This window comes from Mastigoproctus giganteus, chromosome 6 (genome assembly GCF_048544385.1).
Source record: "Mastigoproctus giganteus isolate SK-2022 chromosome 6, ASM4854438v1, whole genome shotgun sequence".
Classification (NCBI taxonomy): Eukaryota; Metazoa; Arthropoda; class Arachnida; order Uropygi; family Thelyphonidae; genus Mastigoproctus; species Mastigoproctus giganteus.
Genome location: NC_143580.1, coordinates 98934234 through 98952750, shown reverse-complemented (window position 1 = coordinate 98952750; position 18517 = coordinate 98934234). Strand labels below are relative to the sequence as shown.

General features: G+C 38.3%; 1 protein-coding gene across 1 annotated transcript in view; it reads left to right on the top strand.

Annotated features, from left to right (window-relative positions):
• The window catches only part of LOC150084471 (uncharacterized), a 1198120-nt gene that overhangs the window by 464217 nt on the left and 715386 nt on the right, over nucleotides 1-18517 (top strand). The window contains exon 2 of the mRNA XM_090376097.1: nucleotides 6834-6884. The gene's annotated coding sequence lies outside the window, so the exon portion shown is untranslated. The remainder of the gene's footprint in view (nucleotides 1-6833; nucleotides 6885-18517) is intronic.

The window sequence follows — 18517 nt, the reverse complement described above, 5'->3', positions numbered from 1 at the left end:
ATTTTATTATTATTTTTTATTATTTATTATTATTTTTATTATTATTATTTTATTTTTTTATTTATTTTTATTTTTTTTTATTATTATTTATTTTTTTTTAACTTGGTCGCTGCTCAGGAAGTTGAGGCGACCCTGACAGAGACTAGCCAGAGAATTATGGGCAGCCTGGCTACCTCCTAGTGGTGTGTGCAGCCAATGTGGGGTTCCACCAGGGGGCCCTGCAGCCAACTGTCAGGACACACAACAGAACCCAACACAATACTGCACATTCAACACACAACACTTTTCTAGCATTCTTCACAGTGATATGGGAAACCATAGGTGGCACCTGACCCTATGGTTTCACATATCTTCTGTGCACACTATGATAGATGTGATATATATCTCTGTGAATGAAATCCAATAAAAAGACTCCACAAAAGATACCTAATTGCCAAAAATATTTTACACTTCCCAAAGTGTAAAATGTGTAATTAATGGAAATATGAGAAATCATGCAAATGGCAATTGTAAGGGGTGAGAAAAAAATTGTTAATTGCGTTACAGCGCCAGAAGTAGGAAGGTGTGATTAAACAGCGTACGGGGGCACGGCGAATATTTGATGCTAAATGATAATAGGAGATTCAGGTGCTCCTAATATTTTTCACTATCAGTGCACTTAAGCTCTGAACATTCCTCTACCTTAATATATCAGTCTAGTTGTGAAATAGGACAATAATCTCGTATATCCTGAATATTCTAAAAGGGGGGAATCACCCCACTAATAAAATATCGCGATTAGAATTAGTGTTGTGTTTTTCATTACAGACTTCAATTATGCAAATTAGCTTAAAATCTCTAATGCCGCAAAAACCTTTCTTGGCTCTACAACTGTTTTTTCTCTGGTCTAAATGAAGAGTTAGCAGAGAGAGAGGCAATTATTTAAAAAAAAAAACATTTAATAAAACAAATTAATAAACAAACATACATCACACCTTCCACCCAAGAAGATTTTTTTTTTGATTTGGTAGTTGTTGGCGCATCGGCTTCTGTGGCCATATTGCACCTCCCAAGGTTTTGGCAGTACTTTGATCCAAGCCCGAGGCGGGAATCGAACCCGCGACCTTTGGGTTGCCCGGGCAGGTACTTTACCCACTCGGCTAGCCCGGTCGGCTTACCTTCCACCCAAGAAGATTAAAAAGATCAAAGACATGAACATTCTTATATAATGTATGCTACATTTATGAGATTAAGTCATCATAATAATTAGTCATAGTGGTTATTCGTTTGAGACCACATTATAGTAATTTCAAATAAATAGCTGTTGTCATTGCTTTACATTGAAAACACGTTATTGAAAATACGTCAATTTATTAGCCATATAATATTAAGTTATGAGTTACTAAAAAAACACAAGATATACTAGGCATAACATTAAGATGAAATCATCGTTCCTTATGTGTAAGAATTAACAGGAACATTTTCTATTCAGTTATCATTTCCTCACAATCCTTTCACACTTATGAAAACAGATTCTCACTTACCCCATTTTCCTCTCTTGCTCCCTTGCTGTACTCTCATGGGTACCTTCATCCAGACAAACTGGGCGGTGGCCTTCTCCTTGGTGATGACACAGACACCATATCACAAAGAAATACTATCACGACATTTTTCGTGCACTATGGTCAAAATTGCTTCAATGAAACCTCCCGACACTCTCCACTCTCGGCTCTATTCACTCTAATCTACTCTAATGAACCCCCCGCTGGGTCTCCCAGGACCCAGTTTTTATAGGGAGAAGATCCTCCATAGTTTACATAAATCTCATATGAGTGGACTCTCCAGTGCTCATCCCATGCACCTGGATGGCACGTGATGGAAAAGGAATGATCACAATGTCCCCCCATCTCTCAATCTCTGTCCTGCCCTGTCCAGTGACTACCCGAAATACAAAGCACATTTCCATATTTGGCACTATTGCTGATACCCATACGCGTGAATATCACTAAAGGTGTGTGACTTCTGTTCAAGCTAGTAGCGTAAGGCTTCTCTGTTTATAATATAGGTTATTTTAAGAAACAGCTCAGAAGAACTTTGTGAGAGTTTTATGTACTACTATGCTTTGTTATAATGGAGTTGATAATTGAATATTACATGTAAGAGATTCTGTAGAAATCCTTAGTAAGTGGGCATAACAAAGGAATAGGAGCTAAGGGGGTAAAAGAAGGTTAATTTTGTAATAAAAAAATATCTAAAGGAGAGAAGTTTTAGAAACAATTAAAAAAGGCATAAATTAAAACTCCGTTATGACACCCCTCACTGCACTGACCAGAGGAAGGATGAGGGGAATTCATGTTCCTTTCTTCTCCCATGCAATGAAAAGAGAAAGGTGTACTCCTCTAGTACGATAATTTCTTCCTTTACAGCAATTAATCTTAATAACACTAATATTACAACAACACTACAAATATTAAAACATCAAAAAAAAAGGAAATAATGTTAAAGGAGAATAGAGATTAAGATTCCATACAATACTATTAAAATATTACAATAAAAACAGAAATAACCATCATCATTGAATCATTGTCATCACCATTACATATAAAAAAAATATTAATCATATAATGCATTATCATGACAAAAAGATAAACTGTCTTTTTTTTTTTTCATTTGCTTGCACTGTTTTCAATTGTCCAACAATTTTCTCCCACTTTTCTCCCGCTCATTATTCGGCTTGTTTACTACATTTCTGGTATTCTTCAATACCTTTTGCGGTTTGCACCTCTTTGAATACAGTTTCTCATTATCTAGATCAATGTTTCTTTAACACAAACACATCTCTCTTCCACTGTACTCCAGTTCATATAATGCACAATCCATGCAACAAAAGAGAAACAAGTAAAAGTACAAGTTCCTTCAGTCATTACATACATAAATGATAAGAGCATACAGAAGTTATACTAAAACTCAAAAGCAAATTCCTAATATGTCTCAAAATAAACTTAATACATTTCTATAGATACTATATTCCTATAGAACAGTTCACATTAATCAAAATTATCTATTCCAATTACATGTTTACATTACATATCAATTTTACAGAAATCAATATACCTAAATTCCAGTATATATATATTCAGTGAATTATAGATTGCCTACAGTCCTGTTTCACCTGTAATCTTCCTCCTTCCCTGGAGAAAAATTATTCCTCATGACAGTTTTTAAGTTTCCTTCATGATCAAAGTTAATGAAGGCAGCATCTGCCTGAGCACTACTCCAATCTTGAAATCATAAAAGTTGAAGCACAGCACAATTCTTTTGTTTATTACACAAAATACTTCTGTTTATTAGAACTGATGCACTGCATGTCACACAAATGGCCTTAAAAGAGTTGTCCCAAAACGATGACATCTGCTGTGAGTCAAGATTGATTCCTGATTCTTCTGAAGTAATTCACCTCCTAAAGTAGATACATCTTCTAAATCCTAACTTTCATTAATTAAAATTTCTGTTCTAGTATTGATTTCTTTCAGATCCTCGTTAATCAACGAGAACTATCAGGTTTTATTTCTATTATTTTCTTCACGGCTTCAGACCCAAACTTATTATCGACAGCTTTGTGAACCCTTCTTTTTCTTCGTATTGGCATTACTTAATATATCTCCCCTTTTGGTCTCTTCTTTTGAGAATAACTATGCCTAAATTGCCTTCAGAAGCAGAATTGATTAAAAACAATATGAATCTTAAGAGGCATGAGTAAAAGAATAGTTCTTAAGTGGTTTTTTTTAATCTGCTAGAAACTGTGTTCCATATCAACAATAAAACAACAATGTGATTTCCAATAGCTCCCTGGGTTCCATATGTGTGGCATTTTTTATGATTAACAGAAAAATTTCTATTTGAGAGCTATCTGTGAAGCTATGAATCTAATTCCATACTGTTTTAAATTCTTGTTTCAAGATTAAACAGGTTTTTTTTTTCAAAACACAAGGAGAAGATGCCTCATCTTGACCTAAAAATCCAGATATTACCTTTTTCCACCTAAATCCTCTCTTTGGAAAAGTGAGAGAAGACAACAAAAAGTGACTGGGAGGAACCAGCCGTGCCCCAGACAAACTAGTCACTTCTTTTCTCTTCTTTTCCACCTCCAAAAACCTAAAAACTTCTCTTTCTTCACTTTGGATCCTCTCTCTCTTGAATATAGACATGTAATGAGAGAGAGAGAAAACAAAAAGTAACTAGGAAAATCCCTGGTGTCTTCTAGACCAATTGCGTCCTTCCTCTCATCTGGCATAATTTAGTAACAATTTACCTTTTCCAATTTAGACATTGCCTTAATTTTTTAACATGGTTAAAAAACAATAAATGCATTAGTAAAACTTCCTCTATATCCTTAGTAAGGCAATAATTACTTATTCATACTGGTCACGGCACCAGATGTAATAGGGGGGGTGAGAAAGTAATTGTTAATTGCATCATGGCACCAGAAGTAGGGGTGCGATTAAACAGTGTACGGGGGCACAGTGCCTATGTGATGCTAAATGATAATAGGGGGTAAGGTGCTCCTAATATTTTTCACTATCAGTGCACTTAAGCTCTGAACATTCCTCTAGCTTAATATATCAGTCTAGTGGTAAAATAGGACAATAAGCTCGTATATCCTGAATAGTCAAAAAGGGGGGAATCACCCCACTAATAAAATATCACAATTTGGATTAGCATTGTGTTTTTCATTACAGACTTCAGTTATGCAAATTAGCTTAAAATCTCTAACGCCACAAAAACCTTTCTTGGCTCTACAACTGTTTTTTCTCTGGTGTAAATGAAGAGTTAGCAGAGCTTCCCTATGCCGATAGGCATGCAGACCACATTCTGAATGCCATCTTTGGATAGTTCATGCTCTTTTTTCAATACCAGAGGCCATCTCAAAGTCCAGTTTTAGATCAGGAGCACTAGCATGGCGATTACAGAGGCATAGCCGTTTCAAATATCGATCTTGGGAAGGCGTAGTCACTCTCTTACGGCCTGATCCAGGTCTTCACATCACCAGTTTCACGTTTTAATTTCTTCACCTGGAATACTGTTGACTGATGGCAGCCTATTTTATCAGCGATAGCATGCGTAGAAAGCCCTTCCTGGGACAGAGCAACAGCTACACTTTTTTTTCTTGGTGTCAACTGAACATATGGCACCATGCTTACACCTCCGCAAAACAGGATACTAATGAGCATGTATACCCTTCCAACTTTGTATTTATAGAAATGGCTGATGCAATACCTTTGCAATTACTGTTTGATGCAATGAAAGTGTTATCTGACGCAATACTTTTGCTTTGCGACAAACAAAATGACTGTAATCAAACAATCTTATACTTGTACATTTCACTACAAATGTTACTTTTTTTAAGGTGATGCAGTTTTTTTGTTCATCACTGTAAGTAAGAGACAGCTAATGTAAAGTGATGTGTGTAAACCTGTAAGGGAAGAGAAGCATCTTTTCTTAAGCAATGGTTGGAATTTACCAATTGTGTATAATGAATTTTACCAATAAAGGAAAAAAAAGGAAAAGAAGGGCTGTGTTACCAACGCAAATTATGCATACAATATAAGGAACATTTAAGAATAGTTTATAATGTCTGTGAGATGGTGAATTGTCTTGTATCATAGTTCCTATATATGTAAATTCAAATTTGGACTTTGTATGTATATATGTAAATTTGTTTACTATAAAATATTGGTGTAGATAGATGATAGCGAATTTATAATGAAATACTACATAAGTAATGTTAAGGCATCAATTTTATTGTATATCATATTGTGACTACAACTAGGTTGGCATGATTGCAACACCAGGGTACTTGCCCACCCACCGAGGATAGGCCAACAAGCCTTGAAACAGTGCCGTCTGTGTGGTGGTGCTTACTGCGAAATCTGCGAAACAAGATGTTTCGCAGATTTCTTTGGTTAATTTAAATTTCTTACTAGATCATTAAATCACTCTTAATGGCTAACCATGTATCGTCCGCTCCCTTCTCGCTTTCACACAAATAGATTAATTCTGCTGTTCTGAATTAGTTCGCCTATTCTGCCACTTACAGCATATGAAAGTCATGATCATATCGTACAGTTTATCATGAATAGTTTTAGTGTCATTATTATTGACGTCCTCCTGCATATATTTCATAGGATGCTCACCATACAATACCTCTCACTCGGTGGAACATCTATTCAGTATATCCCATTCCTAAAATCATCAAAACCAGTAGCTCAATTCAGATCCCTTGCTAAAGTCTCATGTTTTCCCAAGCGGATTAAAAATTATTTCGTATCAACTTTTAAGTTGTACGTTCGTTTTTTTAAAAAATCTCTGTTTTAACAAGATCATAATCACAATTATTATCTCTGAAGATAATGATCTTTACATTTAACAATCTTTTTGGATTCATATCTTACGGAGAATCAGAATCAGTTACTATTTTTGTTCGTGTTTTATTTGGATGTTTTCTTCCCAGAAATGACAAAAGATGCACATTGCATTTATACTGTGTAATTCAAGACACGAAAAAACGCAGGCAGACTTGCGGTCCAAATTACGTAGCACATCTTAACAGTCAGGAATGAGTGGTTGGACTCTCCACTTCTATAAAAGAGGAAACTTCCTTCTAACTAATATGCTCACCCAAGGCATGTTTCCGAGGTAAAACATGTCAAGGACACAAGTATATTACTTAAATTTAAAAAAGAAGAGTTATTTTTGCAGAATCATAGCTAGCATTCTGTAAAACGCTAGAAACTAAAAAAATGAACAGAAAAACAGAGATAATATGCTCATAGAGTTTTTTTTTTCATTGACAGGGTCGCCTTGTGAGAAGGATGCTGATGCCTCTGTCAGTGGACTGTGCTTCTGTAAGTATATTTTTTGAAGTATTTAATATCAGAATAAGAGATCCATTGGGAACTGGCATGTATATCTATACATGTGATTACATGACTGTAATCACTCTAAAATAAAGTAGTCTCCTTTTGCACATATTGGGCTGCTGAAAAGCTAGCATAAAGGCACATTATATATATATATATATATATATAATGACTTTTGAATAAATATATTTATAATGACTTTAATATATAATAATAAACATATTATATGTATATAATATGTTTATTGTTTTCTTTATTTTTTGCCATTGAAAACTTCACAGCCATTCTTTAAAATTAGGGATTATAATATATATATATATATATATATATATATATTAGATCATAGTACTGATTGATTTTTGTTTCCGGGTGGTAGTAAAAATTTATTTTATTTTTTATTATTATTATTATTTTGGGCTGGAGGCATTACCGGTAATTATGGCCTAACTAACTATTAAAGCCTAACTAACTGGTTATCCATTGTTGTTCTAGCAGTTGTTGGTTCGCCTATTTTCGCCTAAAATCAATCGGTACTTTTACCTAATAAATATCAATGCGCGTATAAAATGTTTAAGTGTTCAAGAAGGATGTAGAGCTGCTGGAACGAGTACAGAGAAGGGCAACAAGATTAGTGAATGGAACAAAGGGGTGCTCTTACGAAGAACGGCTTAAGTTTTGCAAATTACAGTGTCTGGAGACTAGGTACCAGCGAGGTGATCTGATAGAGGTGTATAAAGCCTCGAATGGTTTAAGCATGCTCAATGCTGATGGGATTCTTCCTCTAGCTCAGAATAATCACCTGAGAGGGCATAAATTCAAACTGAGGAAAGACAGATGTAGGATAGACGTGCGGAAGTTTGCCTTTAGCCAGCGGGTGGTTGGTTGGTGGAACAGACTTCCATCCCTTGTGGTGGAGGTTGATAGCCTAAATAAGTTTAAAGCTCAGCTGGACAGGTATTTTGAACGAACAGAGGGGTGAAGTGGAAGTGGGTGTTTTTTTTTTTTTTTTTTGGCTGATGCTGCATAAGCTTGCTTTCTTGCATCAAATGCCTCTACTAATGCTAATGCTAATGCTAATCCTACAACAGCATTAACGCCGCATAACTGCAGCATCATCACAACTGTAAATTTAATTAAAATAGAACATAAAAGTAGCTTGCAAGAATATATATATATATATAATCTATTATGAAATAATGGAATGAATGTAAAAAAATATATCATTATTAAATAGTGAAATGAATGTAAAAAAATTATGTCATTATGAAATAGTGAAATGAGTGTAAAAGATATATCAGATCAGATTAATGCCATCAATTATAGATTAAACATTACATCAGTCTGTAATCTAATTACAACTGTAAGAGTTTGTAATTGGTATCATATAGGTACTCAAAGTGTGTTCCTAAAATGAGAATACCTATATAAGTTTTCTGTTTATACTCCGGGACGACCAAACAGTCAGAGGAGTTAACAAGATAGACAGAATACAAGAAACAGCACCGTATTCAGCAGTCACGGGCTTGAACCCCGGTCACTCAAAGCACGTGTACTTATGCACCCGTGCGCCTGACCACCAGGCTACGGCGGCCCTTTATATGGTACCAATTACACTCTTATAGTAATAATTTTATATATATATATATATATATTTAATTAAATTTAAATTAAACTTAAGGGAAGAATAATGGATTGATCAAAACATTGTACTCATATACATCATAAATGACAATAGTTGGACCAAGTTTCCTAGGAGTTTCGAAAAGTAAACCACAGTCTTTAAGTTTAGTGCACTGTTGATTTTATCAAGATCCGTAGAAGAAGCTGTTTCAATTAAAACACCATTAGCTTTAATGTTTCTCATAGAACGAATTCTAACATCTCTAAAATCAGGAGCATACTTAGTTTTAACTTCTGTCTAACTTTTTCACTAGTGGCAAATGAGCTATTCTCGGCAGCCTTAATAAGTATTATATGTTGTTGAGCAGGCGGTTTAGAATGCCCGCTATGGGGAGCAGAAGGCATATACAGGCTAGTAGCCTGAGCATAAGTAAGAGAGGGATTAACAGGGGCTTGCACAGTTTTAACCATATCATCATTTTGAGACACCAGTAAAGGCAGCAGAGAGGCACGCTCCTGAAGTCTACCCCTCAAGGATTCATTTTCAGTAATGACGTTGAGAAGCAATTGTTCCATAGCCGTCCAAATATCTCTAATATCAGCAATTGTGGTCTTAGTCAAACGACCGCCCTCATCCAGCAGCGTATTGGGTATTGGGTATGTTGAGGGTGTAACAGCTCCTGGGATTTCTCCCATCTCCGCGTATGTTCTCTGTATCGAGTGACAGTGCCCTGTCAATGCCAGAGGTTGGCCAGTATGTGGGTCATGTAGAACGTAGTATGTTGTGCCCATTGTTCATCCGGCCTGTCTGCCGCCGGGTGTACCAATAAGACTAATTGTATTCTGGCAGGTCCTGCTGCCTACTTTCCTGAGATTTTAGTGGTTAGGACCTTAAAAATATATATATTCGCGGTTTGCTTAATAATACGATTTTTTAAAACATTGAGTGGGGTTTTCGCTGAATGAGTTTCTGTAGAGGTCTAATAGTTCGGGCAGTAATTTTGGTGTGTTAGATTTGGACCTGTGGGGTAATAGGTAATGCACTGTGTAGGAAAGGTTTGGGAGGGGAGGCAGAAGACTGGGGAGGTAGAAGTAGAAGGAAGGGACTGATAGGGAAGGTAGTCCCTCGTTTTTCAGTGGGCATGCCATGCCACAACAGGAGGAAAAGTGGGGTGGCGGGAGGGGAGTAGACAGCGAAAGCAGCATATCCAAAATGGCATGGCTAGTGGGATGCTCACGTTCAACTGTGGTTAGTACCTAAGTGGTCTGAGGAGAGAAAACCCACGAACCGCCGGACAAGTGTTGGACGACCACGGCTCATCGATGCTCGAGGTGGGCGAAGGCTCTCCCAGTTGCACAGAAGGGCGACTATGGTGCAACTCGCCGGTAATTGGAATGCTGTTGATGGGAGTAATGTGTCACAACACACAGTACATCGAACCCTGCTGGAAATGGGGCTGCGCAGCCTGAAGCTGCTCTGAGTGCCCATGCTAACCATGGTTCACTGGCGACAGCACCTGCAATGGGCACGCGAGCATCGAAACTGGACCTTGAGTGATTGGAAGAAGGTCGTCTGGTCCAATGAATCACATTTCCTGTTGCACCATGTGGACAGCCGGGTAGGTGTGCGTCGTTTACCTGGGGAAGTGATGGCGGCTGGATGCACCATGGGACAAAAACAAGCCGGTGGTGGCGGTGTCATGCTTTGAGCGATGTTCTGCTGGGATACCCTGGGTCCAGTCATCCATATGCCAGGCACTCTGACATCTACCACCTACCTAAACATCATTGCTGACCAGATACACCCTTTCATGGCAAGAGTCCCATCTGGCGGTGTCATCTTTTAGCAAGATAATGTGCACTGCCACACTGCCCGGATTGTTTGAGACTGGTTCGCAGAACATGAGGAAGACTTACAGGTCTTCCTCATGCTCCAGAGGCCTCCAAATTTCCCAGACAGCAATCCCATCGAGCATCTGTGGTTTGTGTTGGAACAGCAACTCTGATCTGTGGCGTCTCAACCACGGACCTTACAGGCGTTAAAGGATCTGCTTGGTTATGTGTTGGTACCGGATACCACAAGACACATTTAGAAATCTCGTAGCGTTCATGCCTCTCCGGGCACGAGCTGTTTTGGATGTGGAGGACCAACATCATATTAGGTAGGTGGTCCTAAAGTTTTGGCTCATCGGTGTATATACCGCTCGACAAAATTAACAAAACACGTATAAAACGTTGTGTGACTCATGCATTTTTTTCATTAATTTATTAATTACACACAATATATAGTCTCAAGATTATATACATAAAAGTATATACACGATTTATATACAATATACAGTATACTTATATATAATTAGATGCTCTGTACATATTAAACGTATTAAACACTCGTATATGTGTGTTCTTTAATCAGGGTAGCTCCCAGGCATAAGCCCAACGCTACCTTGAGAACTTGTGGGTAAGTAGTCTTTACAAAGCAGGCCTGGAAAAGTATGTTGAATTACCTGAGTCTGATTTTACTGTAGCGAAATTCTCGCATGAAATCCAGCACGCACTGTAGGTAGTGCAATACCAGTGAGTGCCAGCAATCCAGTCCCTGGGTTTCCCATAACAGGGAGCAAGCAGGAAAAAAAAAAACTATTAATCGATAGTCTGGATGGCACAAATATAAACTTCAAAAATCACAGTTTGACTGATTATTTCCTCATTTGCTGTTCCACATGCACTGGAATCCCCAAACCCTATAAAGGTACTGTCCAGCAAATGTCCAACTATACACCATGGATAATAGAACCATTAGCGCACCAGATCCGACGCAATGAATCAGGTCCAGCCCCCCAGAATCCAGAAGGAAGTATTCATTATCACTGCACAAAAGACAACTAACCAGAGCACTAGGCCCAACACCATGAATCAGGTCCAGCACTCTAGCTGTTCGCCAGAGGTAGAAACCAATAGTGTGTGACCCATTCAGGTATTCAAAGTATTCAAAGTATTTTATTATTTTTTTCGCTGTCTCCAGGATTTCCCCTATTCGCTGAAAGTAATCTATACATTGTGTACAATTTATAATAGCTATGTACAATGATTAATGATACATAAAAAGACTATAAACAATGATGATACATAAAAAGACTATATACAATGATGATACATAAATAAATACTGGGCTTCGGAGTCCAGCAAACTGATCAATATATCAGGTAAGAGTAATCCAAAGAAACAGAAACAGTGTAGCATTTTACTGCCTCAGGAGTAAGAATTCTTTTTCTCCGTTTAAACAATTTCTCTGCTAGATGGAGAAGGCAGTATAATATTCAGAACAGTTAACCAATCATGGCAGTTCCGAGCAGTCAAATACATTTGTGAGAAGTTGAAATTCCAGTCTTAAATCATCGTACAGGGGACATGAAAGATGAGGTGCTCAAGTGTTTTTTGAGCACCACAACTACAGAGAAGAGTGTTACCTAATCCGAGTGAGAACAATTTAAAGTTAAGACTGGTATGACCGGTATATAAAAACGTAATATAAGCCAGGATTGAACCAGTCCATTTTCTTGTCGTAATCAACAACCTCGAGAAAAAACTTATAGGTCTCCCTACCCAAGGTAGGGAGACCTATAAGTTTTTTCGCGCAGGAACGTTTTTTCTTCTGTAATATGAAAGATAGTGTAACATTACTTCATATTGGATTGGCAGTCATTGCCTGAGGACCTACAGAGCAGCTGTAGAGACAGTTCGACAAGCTCTACTTACAGCGTGAAGAAAGAATCTCTGTGCTTCAGTTAGATATTTTTGAACAAGGGAGTTACCGATTCTGTATCCCCAGGCCCCGGCCGCATAACACACAATTGGTATAAATATACAAGAGTAGTATTATTTAATGGAAGATTTCTTTACACCAAAAGTACTCCTGGTAATCTTAATAATTTTATAGGTCATAGCTTTTATTTTCTGAAGTACATATTTTGCATGGTAAATAAAATTAAGACGGTCATCAAAAAAAATCCTATTCCTAAGTATTTATGCTGCCGAGTACTCCTAATCATTTCTCCATTCAACTTAATAACAGGTGGTCTATTCACATCAAGAGAGCCCTTTAGCAACATTTTTTTTTGTTTTATTAGTCGAGATTTGCAGTTTGTGTTTAACACCAGATATTCAAGTCCTCTAGACTTCATTTGCTCTGCACTCTAGCTCTCGGCAGGAATTACCGAAAACCAGAATAACAAGGTAGTCTGCGTAAGCTACTTGAAGGATGTTGTCTCGATCAACCGAGAGTCACCCATCAAGGACCATGTTCCAGCACACAGGGCCAAGAACAGAGCCCTGAGGGTAGCCCCTAGAAACAGATATGGAGACAGAGCAGAATCCTTAGGAAACTGTTATGCTGCGAGAATCAAAGTAATTCGAAAGGAGAGGCCAGGACACTCGGCCACCAAACAGTGTCGAATGCCCCTTTGAAATCAACAAAGAGACCAAGGACATATTTAGAATTAGAAGTTTGACCAGAACTCAAAACCTGACAAATAGCATCAACAGAAGACCTTCCATGGGTAAAACCAAATTGAAGTGGAGAACTTAGGTTTCTGTCTAAATAGTAATTTAGAAAACGAGAAACAATTAATTTTTCCAAGACTTTGCCAAGGATGGACAGCAGTGCAATGGGCCTGTAAGAGGCAAGATCATTGGAGGGTTTGTCAAAGGACTTAAGCAGAAGTTAAGTCTACCCTGTTTCCATGCGCCTCCGTAGCTAGGTGGGAAAGAGCAGCAGTGCGTAGCACACGCTTCTTGATTAGACTGGGGTTCGAGCCCGTCACCACTAAATACGGAGGCTATGGAAAGGTCAGGGAATGACCACCGCATATCCCAGAGCAATATGGCCTTAGTTGCTAATGCTCCTAAAAACCAAATAACAAACAAACATACCCTGTTTCCAAGCCTGCAGGAATAATCCCGAAGACAGACAAGCATTTAAAAGATTTAATATAATTAATGGGCAATTTTTCTAAAATCTTTTAAGTACAGAAACCTCAAGGAAACCCTGTCCAGGACATTTACCATCCCTTAAAGTTGAGATAGTAGATTCCAGCTCAGTATCCGTAAAAGGAGCTTCGGTTCAGGACCCTTGGTATGATAAATGATCTAATATCATTGTAGTTTGCATGGCGTTTTCACGGGAGGCAGTGTCCTCATGGAGCAAGCTGTCCATGATGGCATTAATTGACAAACTCTAGTCCAGGGTTTCATTACCATTTACAATAATAGAAGAAAGAACATCGCCGGGATGAACCTTGTTAGTAACAAGTTTGTAGGGTAATCCCTACGGATCTTCATTTATGTTATGCTGAACAAAATTTGCCCAGGCAAGTTTCTTCTCTTGGAAAATGGTATTGAAATAACTCCTTCTATTGGATTTATACAACTCACCAAATCTGTCAATCTCATCTCTGGGCCTGTTAGCTATCTTTGCTCTCTGAAAATGACGACGAGCATTTTTTAAGTTTCTTCTGAGAATTGTTAGATTTGGGGTCCACCATGAAACACTATTCATTTTTCGTTTTTTTCTTTTTTAGAGTGGATTCACAGACAGTGATTAGAATCGCTTGAACCCTAGAAACCTGCATATCAGCAGGAAGCAAGCCAAGTTGGACGATTATTTCTTCTGAATTAAGCTCACGAACCTTTACATCAAAGATATTCCAATCAATGTGTTTTGTCTTAAACCGCGGGAAGTGAAAACAGCACCTGATAACCCTAGGACTGTTGCTAAGACTGATCACTAATGTGATGACATTGTGGTCGCTCGAGCACCACGAAGTATGGCGAAGCCAGTTGGAAATGTCATAACCAAGAGTAGTGTTTGAAAGGGTAATGTCAATATAAGATTGACCCAGAGAAGAAACAAAAGTAGGCGGATGGCCTGGGGTGTTCCACACAGTGAAGTTATTGGACTGAATAAGCTTCTCCAAAAGCTCACCTTTAGAGTCTCTAGTAGGGCTGTTCCAAAGCTGGGAGTGAGCATTAGCATCCATCATAAAAATGAAGGGAAAACCAGATAAACGGATCAAAACGTCTTCCATGTAATTTAGAAATGGCTTTATGGACTGCTCGGCCTGATTGACAAATCCTTACTACATTGAGCATATAGAGAAGCCACATAAATTTTTCCAAAACAACCTTCCAAGCACGCACATGCAGCATGTGTGGAGCAAAGACTAGAAATTTTTGTTAGTAATGAGGGGGTCAACAACCACCAGGGCGGCCCAAACCCTAGTAGTGGCGTTACCCCCGTCACCGACCGTAACAAGGTTTGAAGAAATAATGCGACAGCCGAGAGGGAAGCCCTTGACTACGCCCTTATAAGAATGCAGATCTTGTAACCCTAAAAGTTAAAATTTGTGTTGGGCCATCAACTTAGAAGGATCACTTAAAACAGATAAAGATCGTTGACAATTAACTGTAAAGTATATACAAAAATTTGTATACACAAGACATTCCAGAGTTAGGTAAAGTCGGTCCGAATTTTTTTTACCTCTTGGGCTTTTACAAATTCAGGGCACTTAACGCCCTTGGAGGAATGGTCCGCATTCCTCTTCGTAAGCCGACAATTTGGGCAAACAGCAGGTTCCTTCATTTTAGTGCAGTATTGAATTTGATGACCAAGGTCACCGCAATATCCGCAGGTAAACTCGGACTGGTGGCAGTTTTTAGCAGAGTGTCCGTAGCTAAGACATTTAAAACAGCGTGATGCTGTGAAAAAATCCTTCATACCCTAGACAGACCATCCGATAAAAACCTTGCAATTTGAAGCCAAAAACACTTTCTTAATTTTATTTGGGATCTCAAGAACCCAATGTTGATTCCTTTTGTTCCGAGACCTGATTTTAAAACGAATCTTAACAGACTCGAAATCTTCCTGGGAAATCCCACGATCCATAAGGTTTTTATTGAATAAGTCCTCCAGAAAATCAGAGTCATTGACATCTTTAGGTATGTCATATATTATGACAGTTGGATTTAATTTTTAGGGGAATCCGCAGAAAATTTTAACTCCTTGAACTTAGGGCAGGATTTAAGTTTATTTAGATCCTTGCTGTTATCAGTTTCGATTAGAACTCCCTTTTCTCTTATTTTTCTTATTGATTTAATCTTTAATTTTTTTAAATTCAGGTTTAAGACTTTTAGAAATTTCAGCTTTAACTTCCTCACTAGTTTTACAATTACTATCTGCATTTTGCTTTAACTATAAGTATGTTCTTTGTTTGAACATCCGGTAAGTTAATATCACTCTGAGATTGTTTGCCAGCGCCAACAAAATGTGTTGCCAACGGTTGGCAACACATTTTGTTGTTTCCTCTCAACATTAAGATAATTTAATTTTGTTCTCAACTTTTCATTCTCTATAGTTAGATCTATCACTAACCTTTCCATATTGTTCCAATTTTTGGACATCTCAACAAACATAAGAGGTGTCATAGAGCCCTCTATAAAAACATCCAGCATATTTGCTTTTAATCCAAAAAGATAGTCAAGAATAGTTGCACTACCAGTTTGTTCACAATCTTGAGAATCATTAAAAGTATGAGAAGAATTTAAAGGTCCTTGAATAGGGGGAAATTTGTTTTCCAGAGTTTTTTCCATCATAGCTAGCGGTTCTTTGAAACTGGTGTCTGGAACTTCAGAGAAAGTCAATTCACCAGACAACTCGGCTATTAAAGCACTATAATCCGACGTTTTCGACGACAGAAATATGTATGGGGGAGGATCGTATAGATGTATTGATTCATCTTAATATTGAAAAGCAGTGATCTTTTCAGGTTGTAAACTTTTTCTAAAATAACCATTTAAAAGCAAAAGTAAAGTTTAAAAAAAAAGAGTAAAGTATTTAAAAAAAAACAAGAGTCATATTTTTATAATTTTAATAAAATCTAAAAAATAAATCCCTGATATATTTGCACATAAAAGTATTGGGAATTTGAATTTTTTATATAATACTGTAGCCTGAAAATAAAAAACGGTAACATGAAAATAGACTTTCTTTTACATGTAACAAGGTATGGAAAATGTAACATACAAATTTTTCTCGAATCACTCGGTGTGGCCCGCGAAACAAATCTAACTTTGAATGTGGCCCGCGAAACAAATCTAACTTTGAATATGCCCCCCCCCCCCCGTACGGGAAAAGGTTGGACACCACTGGTCTAGACAAATGCAAGACCCACGGATTGCACCAGGGAAAATTAGTCAACCGAAACTACCAGCTGCAGACTGGTAAAGAGATCGAAGCCATGACAGAGGGAAAGACCTACAAATACAAATTTGTACCTGGGGATGATGCAGGCTCAGCAGTAACAGCAGAAGGATATCAAAGCCTGCCTGACCGAAAAATACTACCAAGAGACTCAGAAGCACTCCACCAGGCCATAAGGAAAATAGACAAGCGGTATACCCACTCACTAAGAGAAGAGTCCCCTCCCATCCAGAAGGCATAAACGAAACTAGAAAGATGGGCAAAGAAGACACTCCATGGCAGACACTACAATGACCTCATCAAGATCACGTAGATAAAATTGCTTCCAATGCATGGCTCAAGAGCGGGACGCTCTTCCCTGAGACTGAAGGATTTATGCTCGCCATCCAAGACCAGGTAATCAACACCAGAAACTATAGAAAATACATCTACAAGGAGCCCGGAGTGTCCAATGACACATGTCGACAATGCCACCTGAACACAGAAACGATCCAACACATCACCGCGGAATGCAAGGTGATCACCCACACTGAGTACACTTGTAGGCACGACCGTGCAGCCAGGATAATACATCAGAAGCTAGCAAGGAATTACCAGTTGATCAACGAAAGTGTACCGTACTACAAGTACGAACCCCAGGCAGTACTGGAGACCCCAACCTACAAGCTGTACTGGGACCGCGCTGTAATAACGGGTAAGACAATACCGCACAATCGGACAACCCTTGTGGACAAGAAGGAAAAGGCTACCTATCTGATTGACATAGAGGTACCCAACACTGGCAGCCTGCAGAAAACCCATGAGGAAAAAATCAGGAAGTACACGAACGTAAGACAGGAGATCAAAGAGATGCGGCATATGCAACAAGTTACGACCATCTCGATCATCGTGTTAACCGCAGGTATAGACCCTACATAACAGTCTAGCAGAAATAGGTCTCCCAGCGAACACCTACAAGGAACTCCAGAAAGTCGCAATCCTGAACACCTGTAGGATAGGCAGGGAGTTCCTCGACCAACAGTAACACCAGACATAACAACAACCACCCTGTGTACTTGGTAGCAATACCCGTCACGAGATGGAATCCCCAATCAAGGAGAAATAATATAAAAAGAGCAATGATAATAATAATGCATACTTCTTTTAACAATAAAAACAAGAGAAATGAAATAATAAAATTAAATATATTTTTCTGCTGAGTGAATTTTTTTTTTAATAATTCTTCATTACAGTATTTGCTATTTATTCGTAAAATGCTTCACAAGAATAAGCAAAATTGCACTTAACTTGTAGTATTGGTTTCAGCGTGTCTACGGTCAGCTGTGTTTTTGTCGATATCCACAGCTTATTTACTACCGAAGAAACTCTTTCCGTTGTACCACTGGTTACCGGCAACATAATGCAAACTTAATGAAACATAAAAACATTATGTTTGGCATTAAGTATGGAGGCTACAGGTCCAATCCGGGACATTTTCCGGGACAGTTTGCAATGTGGGGCAAACGACTGAAATCCGGGACTGTCCCGCATAATCCGGGACGTCTGGTCACTTTAGCATACAGGTTTGGAGGCCTCATTTTAGGAAAGATGTAGATCTGCTGGACGAATGCAGAGAAGGATAACGAGATTGGTGAGGGGAACAAAAGGGGAACTCTTACGAAGAAGCGCTTCAGTTCTGCAAATTGCAGCGTCTCGAGACTATGTACCTGAGAGGTGATCTGATCAGTGCAGTAACCTAGAC